This window comes from Passer domesticus, chromosome 3 (genome assembly GCF_036417665.1).
Source record: "Passer domesticus isolate bPasDom1 chromosome 3, bPasDom1.hap1, whole genome shotgun sequence".
Taxonomy (NCBI): domain Eukaryota; kingdom Metazoa; phylum Chordata; class Aves; order Passeriformes; family Passeridae; genus Passer; species Passer domesticus.
The window spans coordinates 66,289,990-66,314,199 of record NC_087476.1 but is presented as its reverse complement, the minus strand read 5'-3'; the positions used below and the strand labels follow the sequence as shown (position 1 = coordinate 66,314,199).

Here is a 24,210-nt window from a genome sequence, read left to right as displayed (position 1 = left end):
AAGGATTGGATTTACATCTGTATCTTCTTGCATCAGAAACATTTGTCTTGAGGTCTTAAATAATCATGTTTATACATATTATGTCTCTTCTCCCAACTAACAAGCAACAGGACAAGAGTAAATTGTGTTGAGTTGCACCAGGGGGAGTTTAGATTGAATATTCATGAGAAATTTCTTCACCAAAAGGGTTGTCAAGCACTGGAACAGGTTGCCCAGGGTAGTGGCTGAGTCACCCTGGAGGCGTTTAAAGGATGTGGTGCTTAGGAATATGTCTTAGTGGTAGACTTGGCAGTGATGAGTTAATGGTTGGACTTGATAGTCTTAGATGCTTTTTCCAACCCAAATAATTGTATAATTCTCTCTTTAAATGTGGGGAGGGAGGAGAAGGCAAGATGGTTTAAGAGCTCCCCTTTAAATTTCAAGTTGGCTTTGGCCATGAACAAGTCACATTAATCCAGAAATAATCTGGTACACACCCAGACAAAGCCTGGCTGATAACTTGCCCCAACTCCTTACTGCCCAGAAAATGATTCAGAAATGAGTACTTTTTCATTGAAGTAATGCAGCCATTCCTCCTGTCCTGAAAGCAGATATTCCCTGAAATACTGCTCTGTAAACAGCAGCTATAGTAAAAGGCCAAGTAACTACCTGAGCTGGGTCCTATCAATGAAACCCTTACAAAGCCTAAACAATAAAAACCAAGAAACAAACATAACAAAAGAGTGGTCTCCAAATTCATAATACACCTCATGACATTAAATGGCTGCTAGATAATAAGATGATGCCTTTTCTTTTTTAAACTGGTTCCAAATCATAGACTGAAAGGTTTTAGCATCATTACCTTGCAATTTTCATCCAAATGATTATACAAGAATCATTATCTATAATAATACTTCACTATAAAAATGTCTGTTTTCCCCCTACCCCTCCAGCCTCTTCTTTTGTGCACCAGAGGACTGCATTTCTTTCAACCAAAGTTATTGAACCTACCAAAATTCAATAGGAATAAAAACCCAGAACTGGACATTGACTGAATAAAAATTTAAAAGGATTTCTTTTGTGGCCCTTTGTTCATTGAAATAGAAGACAGAGATGCTGAGAGTTTAAATACATAGTTGCCTAAAGGCCTACGAAGGAAGCCATGCAAGTGACTTGTTTCCAAATGATCTTAGCAGGTCTTCAATCTTGCAGCTCTTATTGAACATATGCTCAGCACATTGTTCAACAGTGTTCATCATATCATTTGATATCTGTAAATAGGGAGTATCTGTAATAATAATCTGTAAATAGGGAGTGCTCTAGAATCCAGTTCCCACTCCATCACCTGGACAGAGTTTTCACTTATTAATTCAGCCAGTAGTTAAAGGAAATTTTACAGAGAAGATAATGTAAGAAAATATTAATTTGGATGCAAAACCCATGAACAGAAATAGAAGTCTGTTACACGCTTGTGTTTTTCTTTCCTTTTGTGTATTGCAACTCAGTCCATGTAACCAATTTTTCCTACTGTCCACTGCTGCCCTAGTCAATGATGGTGCAAATATTGATTAGAGTGGGCAACCAGGACAGATGACAAAAGCAAGCAACAGATTTTTGCAAGCAGATTGAGAATATAGCCTCTGCTCCTCCTGCAGTTTTATAAGTAATTTTTAGTCCTTTTGATTCAGTAAATTTTATAACTGATAAACAATTTGGCTGCAGAATCTAAGAAAGCCAAGAGCCTAAAGCATAACATTAATCCAGTCAACCATTACAGAAGTTCTTATTAACTCCTTTGCTTTTTTGTTTTGTTTTGTTTTTAAGACAAAACACCCCATATAATATGTCTTGCAAACTAGAGAAAACTACGACCACTACGGTAGCAACACAATAGCTTATAAACAGACTATAAATAGGCTGCTATTTTTAGAACACTGTGTTTCTTAATTGCCTATAAACTTACCCAGTTGTGAGCACTTTGTGAAGACTGATGAAAGAATGCATTCTCCAAATTTCCAGAGGGCATAGAGACTCTGTATTGTATCTTGTGGATGGGATGTTGACATTAACTGACAGAAGCAGGAACACAGCAAGACAGATATTTTTAAATAAGAAAGGAGAGAAAGAAGGAGCCCTATTAACTCTCCTTCTGCCTCCACCTGGAGTTCCCTGAACCTGGCTCAGCTGTGGCTGAATTTCAAATGGTCTCTGGAGGGACCTGGATCACTGTGGATTTGCATGTAAAAAGAATTGAAGCCAGATGGAAACATCCCAGTGAGATTCCTATAATCCAGCTTTTGTCCTCACCAGGTACAGACCCTGCTGATGATTTATGCATCATGCTGTTTTCATCAAATAGTAAAATCTTTTTTACCTTAGGAACAGTCATTCTGAGATGAAAAGTGTCTCTGTGTCTGTATCTCTGTGTCTGCTCATCATTAACAGATAGATTGAAGTGACTGATGTCACAATTTTATAACAGAAGCCAGAAACACCAGTGAAATATTGACAAGTGGAATTTGTTCACAGAGGTTTTACAAGACTCATAGGAGAAAAAAGCAACCTTAACGAAGACAGATGCAATTATCGAGAAAATTACTGGGTGTTATGCACTGTTTCTTTCAATCCATAGCTTCAAGTGTGATAAATAGTTCAGAATAGAACAGAAATCTCCAGAGAGGTGCTGAGTCTTCCCAAGGAATGAATAATCATCACTGAGTGCCCCATGGCCTTATCTTTGGACAGACTTCCAGTCTTGCTGCTCCTGCAGTGCTCTTTACATGTGTTTCTACCTTGGGTTTCCAAGTGCTTCCACAGTTTTCTTGCTGGTGAGTCTCGTTTCCAATGCCTACTTGCTGTCCTTTAAAGTGCCTCAGTTCTACCACAACTACCCCCTTCACCATCTCCATGAGCGCTCATGGCCTCCAAGAATGACTCCATGTGACTCATGCACCAGCCACCTTGAAAGCACTAACTTCCCAGCAGACAAGTCCTGACAAGGATCACTATTCCCGTTACTTAATCTTTGTTTTCAGCAGAGGTACTCAGAGGGCATGCAAACACTCCCCCTTTCTTGGGAATCTGAACACTTCTCTAAGGCCAGATCCACCTCAAGTATTTTCTTTGATTTGATAAGGTGAGGTGGGTAGCCAGTGCCTAGTTTTTGGCCAAGGACATTTTATTAAAAAACGAGCAGCAATGCAGAACTTCTCAATAGTGTAGCAAGTTTTGCACAGCTGTAAAAAGAAGTTTTATCACTATGAGTAACAGTGCCATCTGCTGACTCCCACTATAACCATATTGGGAGGATTCCATATTAGATAATTAAGCAATAAATTTTACCAAAATCCAATGGCTTTTCATATAAAACAGCTGTTGTTAGGGGTTTTTTTAGTCATTTTATAGGATTCTGGGGTAAAAATAATTTTCAGGATGACTTCTGAAGTCAGGGAATCTCAGCTGTTTTCCTATGGACCTGAGAGAGTGCAGTGTTTTATTAAATATTGCTCTGACGTCTTTGGGATATTTGGATTACTTTACAATATTACACAAAACATCAGAAAGCTTTGCATAGCTCTCCCTGATCTGCCTCCTCTCTAAGTTATTGTCTGGGCCTGGTGAACTGAGAGCCTAACTTTCCAGACAGAAGCAGTACCCTTGAGGTTTACAGAAAAACTCAAAGCTACAGTGTCTAAGCTCCAGCTATTTGGAAGAGAAGCTGTTGATTTTTAGAAAATTAGGGGAAAAAAATCCTAGTTGTTACATACACTGAGTCTGCTAGTCTCAGAAGCCTAAATCCCAAACACTGGCCCCAAGGGATCCAACATAAGGGTGACTAATGCCAATGGATCCATTTTAGGTACCAGTCTCCAAATCCCTGGTCATAGTCTTCTTCACATTCAGGCATATTAGCTGCTATTATTATGATTTTTAAGATAGTGGTCAATTTTTTTTCAATCAAAATACACTTGATAGAGCATTCCTTTCTAAATAAGGAAAACTACTTCCATACCTGTATCATCCTTGATCTTTTCAAGGGAAAGCTTTGTGTCTACCACTCTCTTCACTACAGTGTGTTTCATGCAAAAGATGTTAAAAATGAATAAGTAAAACACAAGGTAAGGGGGCAAAAAAAAAAAACCAAACCAAAAAAACCTGGCGTGGGGAAAGAGTAAAACAGTATAGCTATAAGACCTGGTGAGTCAACCTGAAACCTCCTGCAAATTATGTTTTATTTATCACATATTTCTTAGCAGTCCAGAACTTGCTTTTCAGCTGACTATTGCTAGGCTGAAGTGGGCTGGTTGAAAACAGCAGATGTAATTTGTTTCTTCCCAGATGTTCTTTTCCTGCCACCCCAGACGACTGAGTAGAGTCTACAGTTTTTACACTATAAAGACCTTTGCTGTGGGACTGATGTCACTATATAATGCCATAACCAATTCTAAAATATTATCATAACATCATATTATTCACTAGACCCAAACTGGCAGAAAATGCAATAAAAGCAGATTTACTTATGTAATTTTTCTTTTGTGTTAATATGACAAAGCTCGGATGGGCTAAGCATATGTAAATTAAAATGCTGAGAAAAAAATGCAGAAAATAAGAAGCAAAAATTGCATACAAACACCACCAACATTAAGAAGTTTTGGGCTTGAACAGTGTTGGTTTTGTGTGATAAGTCAAATTCTGAGATTATAAGAGCCATAGCAATGCTAGAGGTCAGTGTGGGAAGATAAATGAAAGCAAATTTCTGACACCTATGTCTGCCAAGGAGAGATTTCACTGAAGGCTTTGGCAGAGGTTTTTGGAGCTCTGTCTGAGATGCTGTTAGAGAGTTTATAAGAACTAATTAAATAAGAGAAGGCTGAAATGAATACTCCCATTGAAGAGAGGTCTTTGTAGCTGTGCACAGTATCTTGCAAATATGGAGAGGGTTTATGCAGTAATGTCTTCTTCTGGGTCTGCTTCACTCAAGTCAGTGAGAGGTCCCAAATTTCTTCAAGCAGGCGTAGGGCAAAACTGACATCAGGCCAACATTCATTTGTGTATATTGCTGCTTCCATCTGGAAACAGGAAAGGAGGCTCTCTGCTTTTCCTTTCAGTCTGGAAAAGTGAATTTGGGAGGTAGATTGAACTGTCATAATAATTTTGCTGGTAAACGAGTCCATAGCATGATCTTTGGCTTCACTTTGTCCCTTTTTGGTACTGTTTGCTGTTCACAGAATTCATCCTGATTTACCAGTTTTACTCAGCATCTGTCTTGCTCATTCAAACAGGAGAGGAAGGAGGGTTTTGGTGCTTGAAGAGGCCCAGTTGAGTAAATCTTACTTGAATGTCCACTTCCAGTCCAGTCAAGAGTTATTTTTAATGTGCCTTTCAGGCTGTGCTCCAATGTACCCCCCACCCTGCAATATGCTATTTTCTTTTCAGTGTGATCTTTCTGACTGCTGGTCAACTTGTTACCTTCTGAAATTGCTATGAGAATTCATCCCTGGAAAGCTGCTATTCATGCAATTCACATACATCCCTGTGTTTCTGCATTCATCCACTTTACTCTTCCATATTCTAGGTCATTTTGAAGGGCGTCTTCAATTCCCCACATTTTTTTCAAATTAATTTTGATTTATAATTCTGTTCTCCAGCACATCCACAGTTCTTTCTAGTCTGGTGCAACCTGTGAATTTAATACAGTTACAATTATGTCGCCTGTGACAAGATGCTGCTCAAGATGTCTTTTGTGCTGGCACTTCAAAGATCCAGGCTGGACTGCCAGGCCGGGAAATGAGTTCTGTTCAGCAGGAAGTAGTGGGTAGGATCCAGTTCTTCCCACACGACCATATGATAGATACTGGTCATGCTGGGAGCTGTGGCAGGGCATCTCAGCTGATCTATGATACATCCAGGAGAATGGTTCCTCCCAGGAATGTAGGACTTTGCTAAAATTCAGTCCAGACTTATTCATGAGACATATATACGTCATTCTGCTCTTTATTATCCAGCAGTGACTCTGGGACCATGTAGGAGTGTGTTTGGGCCAGGTGTGGGGTAGCTCTTACAGATATATTTGTACGTGTAAGGTTCAGTGTGTGCCCCCCAGGCTGGCTGCATAGCCACAGAAGCTTCCAAGGACTTTGTCAGTGCATGTAGCCTATTGCAACATTTCTATTTTGGTGATGAGCATATGATGCCTCTCATTCCTTATTGTATTTTCTATATATTTTTAGAGGATGAAAAGCAGAGTTAAACACTTGTTAATTTAACTACCCTCTTTCAATTCCTGGCAAAAAAACTCTTTCCTGCTAGAGGTACTTTTATGTCAAGGAGCTTCAATGTTCCCTTAAGCATAACATTTGAGTCCTTGCAAAACCACCTTTCTACGGTAATTTTCATAGTGGTCCACTTACTTGCTCATAGTGGTAAGATGTTCATGTCTCCTTCTGTTAATTCACCTGGTTCAAAGTTTGCTTGCAAGACATCATTGTATACTATTTATATGAACAAGAAACTGGTGAGCACTCACAAAGATTTTAGGAAATGGTAGTAATTCCTACTTGTTGAAATATTTTTTTCCTTGAATGAACTATAGATGGGATTTTATCATGATGAAAACTAATAATCACTTGGAAACTAATAATCCTTTTTTAACCAGAAATAGAACCCTGTGTGCCTCCTGTTAACAGGACAGCTACTGGCTGCTGTGCACAAGGAGTGAAATCAATGTAGTTGTGGTACAATGCCGTATGAAACAGGCTCTTGTGCAGATACCTATCTGCAATTAGAGTAGCAATACTCAGTACTGTCTCTGCAAAGGGAGAATTTCTCTGTGGAACCTGTAGAGCAGAATAACATCTAGCCAATCCATTTCTCCATATGGAGGCAAAAAAGTGCTTAGTGAACAAGTCAGACCTAATATCTGTATGATGGATTTGGATCTTCAAAGCATACAATCCTCACCTGGAAAGCCTCACCTGTACCCAGGAGTGGATCTTGGAATTTCCTTCCAAAGCTGTGGTCACGTCATACACACTACATAAGAACACTAACGTCTGGAGAGGCTTAGATGTGGGGGTCCAGTTCCATCACACATTAGTACTTTGATGCTGGATCACAGTTTTGCCCATCTAGAGAAAAAGAAATTTAGGATTAGGTCTACAGTCTATGTACATTATTTTTATTTTGACGACTGACTGAAATCTAGATTTATCAGCCTGAGAGGACCACAGATTCCTGAATTAGTAACAGGAATTATTATAGAATCATAGAATATCCTGAGTTGGAAGGGATCCACAAGAGTCCTCGAGTTCAGCTCCTGGCCTTGTACTGGACAGCACAAAAAGTCACACCATATGCCTCAGTGTATTGTCCAAATGCTTCTTAAATTCTGTTAGGCTTGGTGCCACAACCACTTCTCTGGGGAGCCTGTTCCAGTGCCCAACCACCCTCTGAGTCTGTACATCCCATCTAAAACTCCCCTGGCACAGCTTCAGGCCATTTCTTCTGGCCCTGTCATTGGTCAGCACAGAGAAGAGATCAATGCCCGCCCTTTCACTTCCCCTTGTGAGGAAAGTGCAATGAGGTCTCCCCTCAGTCTCCTCTTGTCCAGGCTGAACAGACCAAGCGACCTCAGCTGCTCCTCATACGGCTTCTCCTATGGACCCTTCATTTTTCTTGCCCTTCTCTCAATGATCTCTAATAGCTTTATTTCCTTCTTATATTGTGTCACCCAAAAATTTGTCTATTTTTTAGCAGAATATTACAGTGGAGAGATTACAAAAGACATGTCTGCAGTCAATATGCTGCAGAGGTGCTATTGTTCTGGCACAAGTTTTTTGTTTTATTTTTGGCTGTTTGCTGGATTCATCCTTTTGCACTTCACATTACACAATACAAAAAATTGCCAAACTCACATTGTTTGCTAATACCTCTGTGTGAGTTTAATCTCCAAATTTCTATTTGTGAAACTGAACACAATTTAATCAAGAAGGAAAAATATGCATCTCCAATGATCAATAAATTATGAAAAGCTATTTCAGCTACTTTGACTAAGAAACTTCTCAACATTCAAGATTAAGCAATGAATCTACTCCATGCAAAAAAAATCTACCAAAGATTACAAAAACAAACTGCTTATTGTGGAGATTAACAAGAAAAAAAGAAAGTGAGTCACAAACATTTTCAACCCTCTGTTGGCTCATTGCAACCCACGAGTTTGGGGAATTTTGTTTGTTCATGTTTCTTCGTGGCATCTTCTGTTGCAAAGCTTGGCTGCCCTGAAGGCAGAACCTCCCCCAGGTACAGGAGTTCCACATCCCCACATCCTTTGTGGTTCCACCTATTTGCCATTATATGACCATCCATGGAGCTAGCAATGCTCCCTTATATGTCCCATTTCCCAGCTGAGAACTGTAGGCAAGATACAAGACAATGGCGGGAAGACATGGAGGCAACCTCTACAGCTACCAAAGTGACCCTGTTCTTTTAGATCTTCCTGCTCTGAAAGTCAGAATTGTGCATGTGGGGCTGTTGTCCAGCTGTTCAGGTCCAGTGCTGCATGCAGAGGGGCTCATCCTTTGAGCATAGCTGCATCTGAAGCTCTCCGTAGCAAGGAACTGGCAAGAACATTTCCTTGCTACAGGTGACTTCAGATAGAGGTGTGCTCCAAGGCAGCTCGGGCCTCTATTTTTGTCCGTTTTCATTTGCTAGCAAAATCTTGAACACAAGGTTATTTTTTCAGATGTCAGCAATACCCAGTGATTTTTTTGCCTGCTTTCTTACAACTGTTTAGTAGCTGAATCACTTCCCAGCCAGCAATTGTGAGCTCAGAGATGGAGGCATCTGTTCACACAAACTGAGGTGTGGGAACAAATTAGCTCTAGGTTTGGAAAGGGGCGAGGGGGAAGGGAGAGACATTTTAAATACAAGCCTCTTAGGCCCTAAAGCAGGCAAGACAGCCCAGAAAAATGCCCCACACCACCCTGCAATGCTGTTTGAAATGGACTTTTCCAGCTTACACAGAAGAGGTTCTGAACTCACTAATAAAAAAATAATGAACAGCAGTAAAGCTCCAGGGTTACACCTTATTATTTTCTGTTGCCAGTCTGTTTCAGATTAGTCTTGTAGCTAGGCTGAAATAGTTTACCAGTTTATGTTGCTGTGCATGGCAGTAGGATTTGATATTTGTTCTGGTGCAAAAAAGCTTTCGTCTGTGTGTGATGATTAAGGAATCATCAGTCTGGGATTGCTTGGTATTGCTGGATGAGGTGCCCCTAAGCTTTTGAGCCATTATACAGAGAGCCCTGTTGGGTTTCTTCCATTTCTTCTGCTCCCCTATAAGGCTATTTGCTGTATTTCCTAAATGAAACAGACTGCCTCTCAGCACCCGAGCTGGCTTCCCACCCCTCCTTTTCTGATGGAAGCATACTCAACAGCAGAACAGTCTTCACAAGCTTTCTCCAAAGCTGTTATGTGGTCTGCTAACAGCTTCATGGACAAACACACAATCAGCCACTTAAAAGCAACTTTTCCAGGGGAATACTCTGCATTCCTAATGGCAATATTCCCAAGGTTAATTAGAATGTACCCAATTTTCATTGTACTTCCATCATCACAGCTTCCTTGAAAGCTGCTCTAAAGCTGCACAGACCTTTAGAGCTCTTACCTCATACAGTGATAGCTTTAGTCTTGGCAGGGAATGAGCAGGGAGAAGGAAGGAGGGAAGGGGAGAAAGAAGAATGGTCACTCCTGGCAGAAACAAAAATTAAGAGTTTGTAACCTTGCAGAATTCACCCTGGAATCTTGCCCCTGCAGCCTTTCACACAAAACCAGCCAGCCATTGTCCATACTGTATCCAGAATTAGATAAAAAAAACCACCAAATCTCTAAAAAACCAAAATCCCTGAGGTCCAGCTGACTTCAGAATAAAAGAATGGTGCCTCAAAAACAGATTTTGCAACCTATTTCTTGCAGCATGGTTGATCTGGACAGCTCCAAGCTGTTTTGGAAAGAACTGCCACATACATATCTTCAGCGTGTGATTGCCCTCACCAGTGAATATATATCAGCACTCCTGCAATCTTTTATATCTGTGTGCATTAGCAGGAGCTCTGAGAGATGGTTAATGATTTCTTCCCTTCAAATCCACAGGAACAATAAACACAGACATTGTTCAGTGTGGTTTGGGCTTAGGTTTGCACACATGGTGCTTTGAATCTGGTTTGAATAGGCTTGGTGGTCCCAGGACACCTAGAGTCAGAGCAAACTGTGTTGCCAGCACAAGCATGCTGTGATGCAATTAACAGTTACCACCTTTTCCCTTTGAGGTTAAGAAGAAGAAGCTGCAAATTAAATGTTGCTCCTCTGCTTCTGTTTCTAAAACCACAGGAAGACTTGCAGATGCAGCTGACTGAACCGATATTCATAGCAGCTCATGAAATAGGAGGAAAAGGTCTGATGGCTGTTTGTCCTGATAAAGGCTCAGGAAACACAAAAGTTAAGAAAAGGCAAGGGGCTCTACACTGCTACACTTTTTGCCACTTAGAGTCAAGGGAAATACCTAAATGGCAATGCAGTGAACCTTTGTATGCTGAAACCTCTGCAGAGGCCTCATTTTGTGCTTCAAAGCAGGATGGGAGAGCTGTAGGATTTGACTTTGGAGCGACAACCATGTGAAGGACAGGCATGTGGCATGTAATAGGACTTGAGATGAAAAGTTACTGTGACTTAATGTCTTCCTTCTTAATTAATTGGTTTATGAGTAGAAAGAACTAATACAAAAGAAAACTAAACCTATCTTCCCTTGCCAGAACATAGTACCTTCAGTAAGCAGTTCAAATGACTCCCTGACTAACAGTTCTTGAAATCATAGGTCAACAATAATTTTGTGACCTTCATGTTTCCAGAAAATTTGTCCAAAATTGGCCCGACAATCAAAAAATGATGGCCAACCTGCAGGCCTTATTCTCCACAGAAAACTCAAGAAATGTTCTGCCCAGTGCAAGAGTTTGGGTAAGCTCCAAAATTGAGTCTGAGCACTTGTGAGTTCACAACACTTTGGTTGAATACTGCAGACAGACACCCAGCCATAGGATGACTCAGGAGTTTTGTGAACTAGGTGGACTTGAAACTGCATCCTACAAGAAAAGGATTTTGCAAACAGGCAGCTCTAAATTCCCATCAGCTGTTGTGTGTCTGCTCAAAGGTCAGGCACCAGGGCAAATTCAAGGGAGAAACACAAAACTCTTAAGGTTAACAAATTGAAGTAGGAATTCATATAGGATTTGTAATATTATGAGCAAAAATCATTATCTTACTGGCACCTGGAGACTAAGGCATTTATTCATCTTTCAGTCTTGATAAAGTTACTTAACAGATCTTGAGATAAATAGTTTATTTATGAAAGAGCCAGCTATTTATGTGACAATCACCCCTACTACTCCTATTTAGTTAGTTAATCTCTAGAATAATCTGAGGTCCTGTGTGAATTGATAATAGGGGGTACTCATGTTGGGTGGGGGGCTTGTCATCCCAAAATGTCAGCTACTCTCAACCCTGCCAGCTATCACCAGGTGAAAAAGAAAAAAAAAAAATAAAGCCACCAGAAAACCGGGTTTAGAGAATGAGAAAGTCAGCAGTCTGGTAGCCCTCACAAATCTTTTTCATCAGGCAAAGAAAAACCACCATCTCCTTTTGATATCATTGGAAAGGTTAGCAGTTAATTAAGGTTGTGTCGATCAACTGAGCTGGAAGAGCACAGCACCACAAGTACCAAAAGAGCAAGAAAAATGTTATCAGTTTTCAGGAAACCTGTTTTTTGTTAGATTGCTTTAAAACAAAATTATATCAGAGAAGTGAATGGGAGAATTTAGAAGTTAATGCCAGAACAGAATATAAGACAACTTCCTGGCACATGCTTGCTCTGCAAAAATGCTGTGGTTTCCTCTGTCCAGATATAGCACAACTGCTTCAGCTGCACGTAAACCACCACCATCACCACCAGCAACAAAGGCACATAGGAAAAGGCAGATCTGAAATGTCCTGACATTTTGAGTGTGCAGTTGGAATTGCAGGAGATGATCACTGGGCACATTCCACTGTTTTTGAAGGAGCTGTTTAAAGGGCATTCTTCACCCAGCATCTTGGCTGTGCAGAACTGGGCTGCAAAGATTAATGCTGAAATATTCCAGCATGAAGAAAAATCTCAAATGATAATACACTAGCAATAAAATTTATATTGATGAAGTTCATATTGGATCACATATACACTGCATATGTGAGTGAATGCATACACTTCTTCTTCAGAGAAGAATAGAGATGAAATTACTTAAGTCAAATTTGTCAATTTAATTTATTTCTGAATTTAACAACATTGTATATTTCAGTACATTGAACAAATATATAAATGCATGCCAGGAAAACTCTTCAGTTAAGAATTTATTTTAGTTACTTTTTACTGTCTTCACACCCTCTGGTCACTATACAATGGAACAGAGCAGTCACCATGCCAGCAAATTTTGCTAGAATGAGGAATTCCACCAGTATGGAACTAGGAAAATTTAGGTCCCACAGACTGGTGTCAGGTAACCCCTGACTGCTCTGGCCGTAATAATTCTTGCTTTCTGTATCTTTACACTATTCTGATCATGGACCATAAATATTTCATATGGTCATATTTATTTTCCCACTGCTCACATGGTTGGAGATAATTGTTTGATTTTGCCCATGAGACGTTCCTCTCTGCTGACTTAGCATTCAATATCGCTAGCTCTCAAAAGCGCTCCAAGAGGAGACAGTACTCTCCTGTCCCCACTAAACCAAAAATACAAGTTGCACAGTAGCTACTGCAAGTTCACCTTATCATGGAATTACCACAGGCTGAAAAGCATCTCTTAACTTAGTCTGAGATCACCCTCTGTTACTAACAAAGAAAATTATGCCAATTAGTCAAATATATGTTATCAAAGCAAATGGTTAAATGGTTGAATAAAGAATTGAAAATTGAGATAATTTTAAATGTAGATACCAATCTTTCCTTGCTTTTGAGCCTTAAATATCTCCCTCATTTCTCTTAAAATATATTCCCATTGCACTCACTAGAAACAAGTTTATGTGAAATATAAATTATGAAACATCTAGTTAGATTTACTGTTTTAATTCACTCTAAGTTCTAACAGAAAAAAGATGAGTTAATACCATAGGCAAAGCTTTTTCTCTGGATTGCCTCTTCTTTTCACCAACTTTAGGAGCCATACTCACACATAATGTACACATCCTCAGCCCAATGTGAAGTGCTTCCAGTTCTCAGCTCCACTTCTACCCTTGCTGCAGAGCTCTACCTCCTGCACCCAGCACCCCTGTCATCCCTCCATGCCCTTCCTGTGTCCCACTCCATCCCACTGGCAACACCAGTGTTTGGCCTCTCAATTGGGCAAAGAGCAGAAAAGCATTGGACAAAAAGCAGCAAATGACTGAAGCACCTGGAAGCTGTGTATGTAATGACTGGCTGCTCCCCCAGCATGGGCTCAAGCAGGGTCTCTTTGATTTTGGCAAAAACTGCAGGAACTTACTATCTCTGAGATAATATCCCTCACTTCCTTTGCCAAATTTGACTGAGGTGATGCTGCTGATGGAGAAGGAGAAGGGCAAGTGGAAGGAAGGAAGGAAGGAAGGAAGGAAGGAAGGAAGGAAGGAAGGAAGGAAGGAAGGAAGGAAGGAAGGAAGGAAGGAAGGAAGGAAGGAAGGAAGGAAGGAAGGAAGGAAGGAAGGAAGGAAGGAAGGAAGGAAGGAAGGAAGGAAGGAAGGAAGGAAGGAAGGAAGGAAGGAAGGAAGGAAGGAAGGAAGGAAGGAAGGAAGGAAGGAAGGAAGGAAGGAAGGAAGGAAGGAAGGAAGGAAGGAAGGAAGGAAGGAAGGAAGGAAGGAAGGAAGGAAGGAGAAATTTGGGCAAAGACTGACAGGCAGAGCTGTCACATCATCTTTGTTTTGACAGAACAACAGACTAGCACTGCCAGCCAACTCTGAAAACATTATGTCCTCAGATGCTGCACTGTGTTTGGTTTGTCTTCTCCTTTCCAAGTCTTACTGAAAATGAATACCCAGAGGAGAGACAGATCCCTCAGCCACCCTGCAGGATGAGAAGCCTGTCTGAAACAGAATGTATGTATGCTCCTCCATCCACCCAACATCCATCCTGGCAGTGTTTGAACAAGATGCAAAAACAAGTGGGTCTTAAAATATCATTCATACATACAAATTATCACAGTTTCATTCCATTCACCCCACAAATGTAAAATTTGGAAACAAGCTATTTAGGAACATGACAAATACAAGACATCACATTCTATTGCACGGACATTCATTGTTCTGTTGCCATTAATACTCCTTATCTATGCAGTGGAAATTACGTGCTTGTATTAACAACCCATGAACCAGACAGTGGTGAGGATTACTTCTAGCAAGGCCCCTGCTCCCCAGCCATAGTGAGACTTCTGGGAAAGACATGCTCCCAGAACTGTCCTTCAGGTGTGCGTGGAGGAGGAGGAGGACCTCTAACTGTGAGGCAATCTGAGGCAGAGAGAGAACTTGGAAACATGAACTATCCCAGTATCCAACCACATTGCTCTGGGCTTTCTTCTCTTTATGGGGAGTAATAGGTGAAGATGAAGAGAGTCAGTGAAGTTCTTCACAGGCACATGGGAATGAAGGCTCTCACTGCCCTGCCCTGTTACTGCTCTAAGGGCATAGCAACACAATCATTGTGTGGCTTTCCTCTCCTGTAATGGCTGTTTCTCTGTGCTTGTCCTCAGAACTTCTTCCTGTCACCCCTGGTCTGGTTCTCACTGAAATGAATCATGCACTGTGTACACTGCACATCCTTAGGCAAAATATCTCATGAAATGCAACCACAGTTTAGTCACAGTTTGAATTAGATCCACTCAGGCACACACTATGGGGGGGGGGGGGGAATGTTGATTTGTTTGTTGCATATATACTGGCTGTTAATTTTTATTGCTTGTAAACTTTCTCTCTATAAAATCTGTGTGAAAGCTGGACCACCACGGTAAAGGAAAGTTACCATATGGGGAAAATATGGTTGATTAAAGTGGCTGTTTCCATGTTTGCTCTGTGTTGTGACACATCTTCACATTGGGTAAGGTGATTGGCAGAGAAACAACGGCACTGATGAGTGTATGCGTCATGTAGAAATGCCTGGAGCTGAGTAGGGCTAGGTTTTGCAAAGTTCTTAGAGCTTCCAAGCATGATTTATTGAAGATTTTTCTGCAATAATGAAGAAATTGTAAAAAATAAAATCAAATAAGTGTCACACTTTCTGCTTTAGACTACTGAATGCAAAATGAAGAAAAAGCAGGGAGACTGTCTCAGGCAGGGAATTAAGGTTATTTTAACACTACAAATACTCTACAAAAGGTACAATCCCATCTTTCCTATGTGTATTAGCTCCCTTCTTTCCCTTCCAGAAAGGAAGGATGGTCTTCCTCTTAAACCTGGCTTTCCTGATCTATCACAGACATTGAGTATGACCTGAAACTCAAGCCATCTCCTCTTCCTTCAGCACCACATCTATAAAATGTGGATAACACTTCTTCTCCCTTAGTCTTCAACGTTGTATATTTTCAATACAGTTTATTCTCTATGTGTATGTAGATATATACTCAGAACTATACAGACTCTGATTTTCCTGGCCTCTAGCTGGTTTATAAAATGAGAATAAATAGCTTTCAGTAAGGAGCAAATATGGTGGTCAACTCATTTACTTACTCACTGGTCTAAAACTGGACACCAGTTAGACCTGTAAGCACTGATTCTCATGAGATGCCACAGGTAGCAGAGATGTGATGCACAGGTTTCAAGAAGCTTTGCACCTCAGGATATTTAAGCATTTGAAGCTTCCTTAGAGAGGGACAAGACTAAGAGCTGTCCCTAGCCACTGGAATGGAAAGCCCAAACACAACCCAGCCATACCTGTTCCCTGTGTGCAGAAGCTCCTCTGCTGGTTATTGTTGGTCATCTTCATTCTGTGACACGGAGAAGGGGATGTGGTCCCATCATCACTGCATTCCTTTTGGTAGGCTTTACTTCAGTCCTTGTGGATGTGACACCAGCTGCTTCATGTCTCATCTCACATCCATCCTAAAAAAGCATGGGGGTTTTTCAGACTTTCAGCCTGTAGCCAGTCCTTCTCCTCCTTTGTCAACAGTCTCTCATCATTCAACTCTAGTCTCAATCCCTTTATTCACAGAAGCTAACCTAGAGCTATTTTTCTATTCAGCTCAAAATATACCCTGATGTCAAGGCAGAAGCTTCTGAGGTCACTTTGTATTTCCTGCTGGCCTGAGGCAAGTTTTATTCTCATGTGCTCCCTTCACCAGGCCTCCCTTACTTTCTCCATTCAGCTTTCTTCTGCTAAGGCCCAGATTTCATGGAATGCCCTAACTTGTTCAAGAACTAAGTTTTCTGAGGTGAGGGCAGAGGTCCTAGAGAGGTTCTCCCTCATGGCTGGCACATCACTGCATGGGGCAGAGCAGGGATGCAGCATGTGAGAAGCAGAGCAGGGACAGAACAGGGAACTAAGCAAGCATTTAGACAAGAGACCCTTCTGAGCCAAAGGGACCCCAGCTGTATTGAGGAGGGGTAAGGTCACCACTAAACCTCAACTAACTCTTGGTATTTGGACCAGCCTGCCATGAAATCCTCCCTTGCAGCACCAGAGCCTGCTTCATCTGTGAGCTGCTGGTTACAGCTTCTCTAGAAGCACGTGCTGAATTCATGGAAGGGAATTAGATTGTTATATGGTCAATTAAGTCTCTGGACAACCCTGTGGGGTCTGACCTTACTACTCCCTGTTCCTGCATTTGCATCCAGTTACTGCAACTGCAGTGAGCAAAGCTCTTCGGGAAAGAAGTCAGCTTCAATGAAAGAAGACCAGTATTGGTAATTCTTGCAGGGAATACCTGCAGAGTGGGAAGATGCTCTTCAATTGCACCAAAAGCTGTGCTGCACATGTATGCACTGTGCTGCAAAAAGCTCTTCCTTTGGGCAGAATGGGGAAAGGATGGTAGGGATGAAATTAGGATGCATTTCAGAAGACTACCCACAATGCAGTAATAAAGTCAAGTTCAGCTGAAAGATTATTGTGGGACTGGCTTTTGATTTTCCAAACAAAAATTGAAGTGAAAGTGTTAAGCATGTTAGTGCTAAACTGATGGGATTATTTGTAGACCTCATTGCATAATTTGAAAGAGTTTTGCTGTTCAAGGGGAATGGTTATCCTGGTGACAGTCTCCTGCTCCCAGATCCCAGGGGCAGCAGAAATACCAGACAGCAGCAGTCCAAAAGCAGGAGCTGAGGCTGGCACTAGTGCAAAGTGTGTTTCTGATGAACATTCTTTACATTTTTGACATGAATTATTTTGTTCCATAAACCCTGCCTGACAACCCAAGAGCAACACTGCTTAGTGAAAAGTTTTGCAGTGCATAATCAGTTACAGAGGACTAACAAACAATGTGAAAACCACAATAATGAATTTTATTTTTAATATTTTTACAAGTGGAATAATCAGACTTGCTCTGATTTGGTGTCAGCTAGCTGACAGGTGATAGCTTATCATTTTCACTCAGGGGCCATGAGGGGTCTTCTGCCAAAACTATCAGCCCTTCACAAATATTTTTTAACTTGTGTCATCTAGGCTTTTCCTCTTAGGCTTATTAGCAATCAATACCTGCCTAGCCTAGGAGAGTTTCAAAAGGAAAGACATAATATGGGATAACTTTTGTGGAAGAATGTGAAATTTAATGCAATTTAACTTGGGTGTTAAGCAAAAGAAATAATTTTGAGGGAGACTTTGCCATCACAGCAATTGAATGTTCAAATGTAACCACTGGCCAAGAATTCACTCACCAAGATGTCTCCTTTTTGGGCTTACATTTTGAGGCCAGATATGCAGACACCTTTCCTATGACAATTCTCCCTCAGTCACTCTGAAAAACTTAGCTAAAGCTTTTGATTCCAGCATCACTCTAATGGTGTTTCTCCTGGAGGCCAGTTAGCAAGAAGAAAAGAAAAAATAAAAGATGTGAGAAAGCAATTTTTGATTGTTAAATAATAATTTACTGCTGAATTTTGCAGAACATTTGGAAATATGGAAAAATGTATGTCCAAAATTAATCAGATGTACACAAAAAAAAAGCAACACAGGGGCATAAATTATCACAGTATTTGGCTCTAGATGTGCTAGTAATGACACAACACTCATTTAAAAAAATAATAATAATAAAAAAGCTCATTCTGCATTGTGATACTTGTTTCTTCTCTGGTGCCCATGAAAGGCAGCTTTCTAAGCTGAGAATTCTGGTCTGTGGCTCTGTGGTCAGCCCAGACTGGTGCTCTGGATACACGACTTTCCTTCAAGGGTCACTTTGTGGCTTTTGCGAGAACCAAACAGCTACACTGTACACAAAACCAGACAATCCAGGGACTGTAACTCCAGATGCCATGCAGCATTTGGAGACAGACAGTCACCCTGAATTTACTGCCACATACAAAGAGCAGAACTGATGGGGATTAGCTATTTCACCTTTATCCCCAAGTTCAGAGCACAATCTGTTCTGTTGCCAGGTCCATTTAGGTTACATAGATAAAGATTTTGCAAAACATCCTTGACCTTGCCACAATGTTTTCAAAATATTTACTGAATTTCAGGGGAAAGAGATACATCCTGTAGAGAAATAACGAGAAGGAGTATAACACTGCTCTACTGCCAGCAGTGGTTAAAATGCCAAGGTGTATTTAAAAAAAAAACAAATTAAATTTGAGTTTTACAGTGCCACAGAAACTGATTAAACATATGCCTTCTTTTGACAGAGCACTCTGCTCTGTCTGCTGTTGAGGGAGATATTGGGAACTGGACCCTAGCTGGCTGCCATGCAGTGAATGGTCCTGCTTTCATGTCCAGGGCCTCCCTGGGTTTCATCAGACTGTGGCATGGCCTCTTATTAACACTATTTTCATGGGGAAAGGCTGCTCCAAATCTCAGGCAGAAGCTGTGTGAGCCGAAACCTTTCGCTCTTCTCTGAAGACAGAAATCCTGCACAGCGCCCGTGCAGAAGTGGCAGCACCTGTGAGCCTTCCCCTGCCTCTTCCCACATCTCATCTGTGGACAAGGGGACCACCCAGCCTCTCAATCCACCCATTTAGCTTTTCTGCAACTCGGCTGAACGCCAAGTGCCCCGTGGCAACTCCCTTATTTCAGCCTTGAAGTAAACCCTGCTGAAATCCCAGGCAGATCTGCTGCTATCCCGTGGCTCCCCACAGCTGCGACTGAAACAACCCCATCTCCTAAAAATACACTCCCTTCTAGCCTGAGAATAGTCTGAGGGTTGTTTTTTTCTGATCTCATTTATTTCCCATCACTGTGCCTGCGATTACTCTCTCTCAAGCCCTCTCTCTCCCTCCTACCAGCATGCCTTGCCTAATTCCTCCCGCGACATTATCAGCTGGGATGATGAGAGCTGAGCTCGGCATTAGCGCTGACGCAGGCGGGCTGACAAATGAAAGCGCGAGCGTGAGCGCCGCCGGGCGCGCTTTCCTGGGAAGCGGGAGCTGGAAGCTGACGGGCTGGCAAAGAGCGGGAGCTGGCGGCTCTCGAGCCCCTTCCCTCGGTGGCTCCGGGAGCAGAGCGATACAGGGAAAAGACCCATATGCTTCGCTGCCCTTGGCTTGCCAAGAGCCCCTGGCTACGTGGCTGCTCCGGGCCCTGCCCAGTGCCGTGTCGCACAGCCAGCCGGCAGCTTTGCAAAGGGATTCGGTGCTTTTTATTAGGCTTTTTGTCGGTTCGTTGTTTTTCTCCCTGTGCATGCACCCTTAGGATCACAAAACCTGCGTGGCATGACTGCCCAATGTCTACTCTAGCAGGAAATGGTGGGAGATGAAGCACTATTTGAAAAACAAGCCATGCCCTTAGTTAGTCTCCCTAGAAGTAGATCCTCAGATTTTCACTGCCCACTGTTCCACGGCTGGGTAGCTCCACATCCTCCATCCACCAGCCCCCAATCAACTGGGAAGCACTGGGGATTTTTCTTAAGCCTCAGTCCTTGGCATCAACTGTAAAAATGGTGAGTCCCCCTTTGTTCCAAAAAAAAAAAAAAAAAAAAAAAAAAAAAAAAAAAAAAGGTGAGTTTCCTGTTCTGCACTTGAAAATGATGTGTGCTGAGCAATGACTGGCAGTAATTGTACATGGTAAGTTCTAGCTGACTAGATTCAAAGTCTGTTTTCCCTCAGCAGACCTGCACAACACCTCGAGCTGGGTTTGTTCCATTACAGTTACTGTGATGAATGCCAGGAAGTCACATCAGGAAAATTGTACATAACCAGCCAAGCATTTCTCCTCTTCACTTTGTTACCAGCTCCTGCATCCTCCTCTGCTAGTGATGCTTCTGGTGAAAAGCTGTTTCTCCTTTCTTATTTGACCAACTACAAGAGAATTACAATGTTTATGCTCTTCTTTGCTAATAAATCTGGATTTATGTGTGAAAGAAGGCAAAGGAGTTTGGGGGAAAAAAAATCTACTCTAAAACGCAAATGTCCATTCCTTCAGTAGACACATATCACATAATATAAGAAAATGCAGCTGTAAAATTCTCAGTTTCTGGGGAGCTGGTGGTCACTGTTCTCAAGAAGAAAGACTCTTGCTGTATCCCATCACAGGGACAGAAGAGCCACAGTTGGAGAGCCATTAGTGTCTGCTGCCTGGTTAGCTATGGGCTCTCACTATTTTCCATTAGCCTGCATAATAGAAATCCCACAAGGATGAAAGTTAAAAGAAGCATTACTCCATCCATTCTGCATCAGGCTGTTAAAGACTGGCAGAAACAAAATGTGCCACCCAGTGCTCAGTATGGAAGGTGCCAGGTGGTGGCCCTTGGGGTGTGATCGAGTGGGTTTGTTTCACCACTAGATGACACTCCTGTCTCTTGAAAAGGCTCCCACCACCCCTATTGTGCTTGCAGGTCACAGAAATTTTGAGAGCAGATTAACCTGGCTCCAGGTGGGAGCTCCCTGAGCCCCTCTCAGACACAGTCACTGCCTGATTAATTGCAAGTGGTTGCACATTAGGAAACCTCACATTATTTTGTAAAAGTAAACTAGAGAAAAAATGATGGCTCAACTTTCGAAATTTCGGTTTCCCTCCCTAACAAGTGCTCAGTGAGAGGGCTTCTCCTACTGCCTTGTGGAGCATAGCTGTGGAGTAGCAAGAGAACGCATTGAGCTGCTTGTCAAAAGTAAGGTGGGCTCAGGGCCCAGGTACTGCAAGACCCCAAACTCACTATGAAACCATGGCCAGGCTGTGCCACACTCCTAACACCACTTTAAAAAAGCCTACGGGGCTTTTGTGGGCTTATGTGGTGTTATGGCCAATACCCAAATTATACTCCCTGCAAAACCTGGACAGCTCCTTGTGCCCCAGCCCTCTCAGGAGACAGAAATCAATCCTGTATACAAGAGCTCAAATACCACAGGGTAACATGCTGTAGCCACCATGACAATGGAGAACTTTCTGAGTGATACTCTTCATTCTGCTTCAGCAATTGATTATAAGTATTTGATAATGGAAATTTAGGAAAGGCAAGACAGGGGAAAAAAAAAGCCTGAGATTAAAAGAGCCAGTAATAAAAAGTCCAAGACTCAAATGCTAGTATGGCTTTAGGTTACACAGCCATCATGTAGCAGAGCAATCTACATGGGAAATGTAGAACATGGTGTATTAAGGACAGCTGTAATCACATTTCTGAAAACTGTCCATGAAGAAATGTCCATATACTTCTGACACATGCTCTTTGATTCCCAAAAACCAGAGGGGGGAAGCTCCTATTCCTCCCAGAAATAAGAAAATGGAAGAACATTCAAACACAGCCTGAGATGGCAGCCCTACATCACCCTCTGATCAACATTAACAGGCTGGTAGTGCCATGCAGAATCCACAGGACTGTACTTCCACAGATCTGCATGCAAGATGAGAGATTTATAGTTTTTTTTATTGCTTAGAAAGTGATTATCAAGATAATGGGGGCAATTTCTCTGCAAGCTAGCCTTTATAGAAACTTCCTAACATGAAGCCTTTCTTCTCACATTGTGCAGCTTAACATGAACAATTATAGTCTTTATGAATTTTGCTGTTTTGTGTTTTCCCCAGTTTATGGTCTTTGCTTCTTCTTTTTCAACAAAAATGGAACTCTGTTTCCCAAATACCTTTCCTCACTTGTAGTGCTGGCCAGGCAATTAACAACTTCACCCACAATCAATACGTAGAGTTTTCCTGAGTGTGTAATAAAGTAGGAGATGAAGATAGATTTTTCCCATGTAAGCTTTCCACATTAAACCTGAGTATTTACTCCTCTTGCATAAATCTACTTACCTCCTCATCTCTACTTACCTCCACATAAATTCATCCACCTCATGATGATGAAATCAATTAAATACATTTTACTTGTCTGCACAAAACCTAATGAGAATAAGATTTACAGGCAAGCAGGGTATTCTTGATAACGAATTATTGGATGGAGTCTCAAGTTAGCCTTTAAGACTTGTAAAAGTTAAGATTTTTACAGTGCTGGACAAGTCTGAAGACAAACCAGACTGCCAGTGCCTGAAACTTTGCTTTGCTCCTGTGTCAGAAGAAAGCAAAAGCTGTGTGCCTGATCAGAGCTATGACCATACATAGGAGAAAACAGTCCATTTTGGGGAAGAAATTTACAGGAACAGCTTGTTTACTTTCGGACAAACAGTGCTGCCTGTGAAAGCCCCATCTCAAACACAGCTCCTGCTGACTTCAGTGGGAATCTGCTATGAGTCAAAAGTGGAGGCTCAGTAGTGCTCTATGGAGAAGTATAATCATAATTATAGCATGGATTGTAATTGGAGACTTGCAAAGTCAATCAGCCTGCTTCTGGTAATATCAATAGCAGCCTGGTGGCTAAATTGCCTAGACTAATTCTTTTTTAACACCTCAGCCATAAGACTCATCATTAGACAAATGCCATATCCTAATATATACTGCAGCTTAAACACAATGAGAGCTTCAATCTGTTTTTTAATTTCTGTGATATTCTGGTTTTTTGCCCACATACAGGGAAAAAAAAGTTTATTGTAGGCAGAAGACTGCACGGACTGTTCTCCATCAGAAGGTTCTTGCAGTCTTCTTGTCCCTGGAAAGTGATGAGCTCCCGCAGACCTCTGGTGCATGATGACATTTGAAAAATAAGCAATAAGCAAAACAAAAATTTGCTGAAAGAAATTATCAAACTAATATGTATCAGATTCATAAATGGAAGAAAAGGGCCAAACAGCTGTTCAAAAATCTAAGCAGACCCCGTTATGATCCAGCTTACTTATACAGTTACCTACTCAGTCCATGCAAGAATACTTGGGGAGGAAAAGACCAACCCTTGCTTATCCCAATCCCCCATTTTCCTCATGTACAACAAGCAGAGTGTGGATTTGGTTCCAGCTGAAGAACCTGTCCAGAGCCAAGCATTTGCATACACAGCAGTGATGGCACTTGTGCTGTGTCAGATCCCTTAGTGGAGCAGGCAGGGTCAGTACCACTGAACAGCACCCTGAAGTTGTCAGGAATATTTTTATGCTTGTTCATTCCCTGGGTCTGTTTCAAAAGGCAAGTGTTGTACTTGGTGACAGCATCCCGCGTTTTCAAAGCTAGACTCCACCAGCAGTTAATTCAAACTGGCCTGATTTTCAGTGCTCCAATTTGAAGCAAGTTCCTCAGCTCCTCACTCAAGTCATTTTTAGTTAGAGACCTACCTTTAGGTAACCGATTGGGAACATTATGACCTGCCTTTAAATGTAATGTGTTACAAAATTAGAGGGACAATTTATGGGACAGCAGATACTTCCCTTTGCAAGTTTCTAACTTCCCGATGCATTATATCCTTATAATGAATCAATAAAACAAGCCACAGCTGCAGCACAATGAATGTCAAGAGGCACAATAGACAGCGGGTATTTTTGATGATTTACTCTATCAGCCTCCTGAACAAGCACTTTTACTTTCTCAAAGTTCCCTGTGCTACACTGCACGAGGGGAGTGCCTCGCGGCGCTTTGGCCGCACCGCCCGTACCGCAGTGGGATCGATACCGCGCGCCGCCGTCAGCCTCGCTGCGGGAGGAAGGTCACGGAACCAAGGCGGCAGCTGGCCCGCA

The 24,210-nt window shown here is 41.8% G+C and overlaps 1 protein-coding gene across 8 annotated transcripts in view; it reads right to left on the bottom strand.

The window, feature by feature from the left end:
* ADGB (androglobin) overlaps window positions 1-24,210 on the bottom strand; it is a 174,613-nt gene that overhangs the window by 44,102 nt on the left and 106,301 nt on the right. Inside the window, exons 37-40 of one of the 8 annotated variants that reach the window (XR_010358819.1) lie at window positions 17,896-18,029; window positions 15,961-16,128; window positions 6,954-7,106; window positions 5,449-5,659 (exon numbers count right to left, since the gene is read on the bottom strand). The gene's annotated coding sequence lies outside the window, so the exon portion shown is untranslated. Of the gene's footprint in view, window positions 1-5,448; window positions 5,660-6,939; window positions 7,107-15,236; window positions 15,256-15,960; window positions 16,129-17,895; window positions 18,030-24,210 lie in introns of those variants that run through there. The other 7 variants (XR_010358817.1, XR_010358824.1, XR_010358825.1 and 4 more) reach the window with 7 other exon arrangements.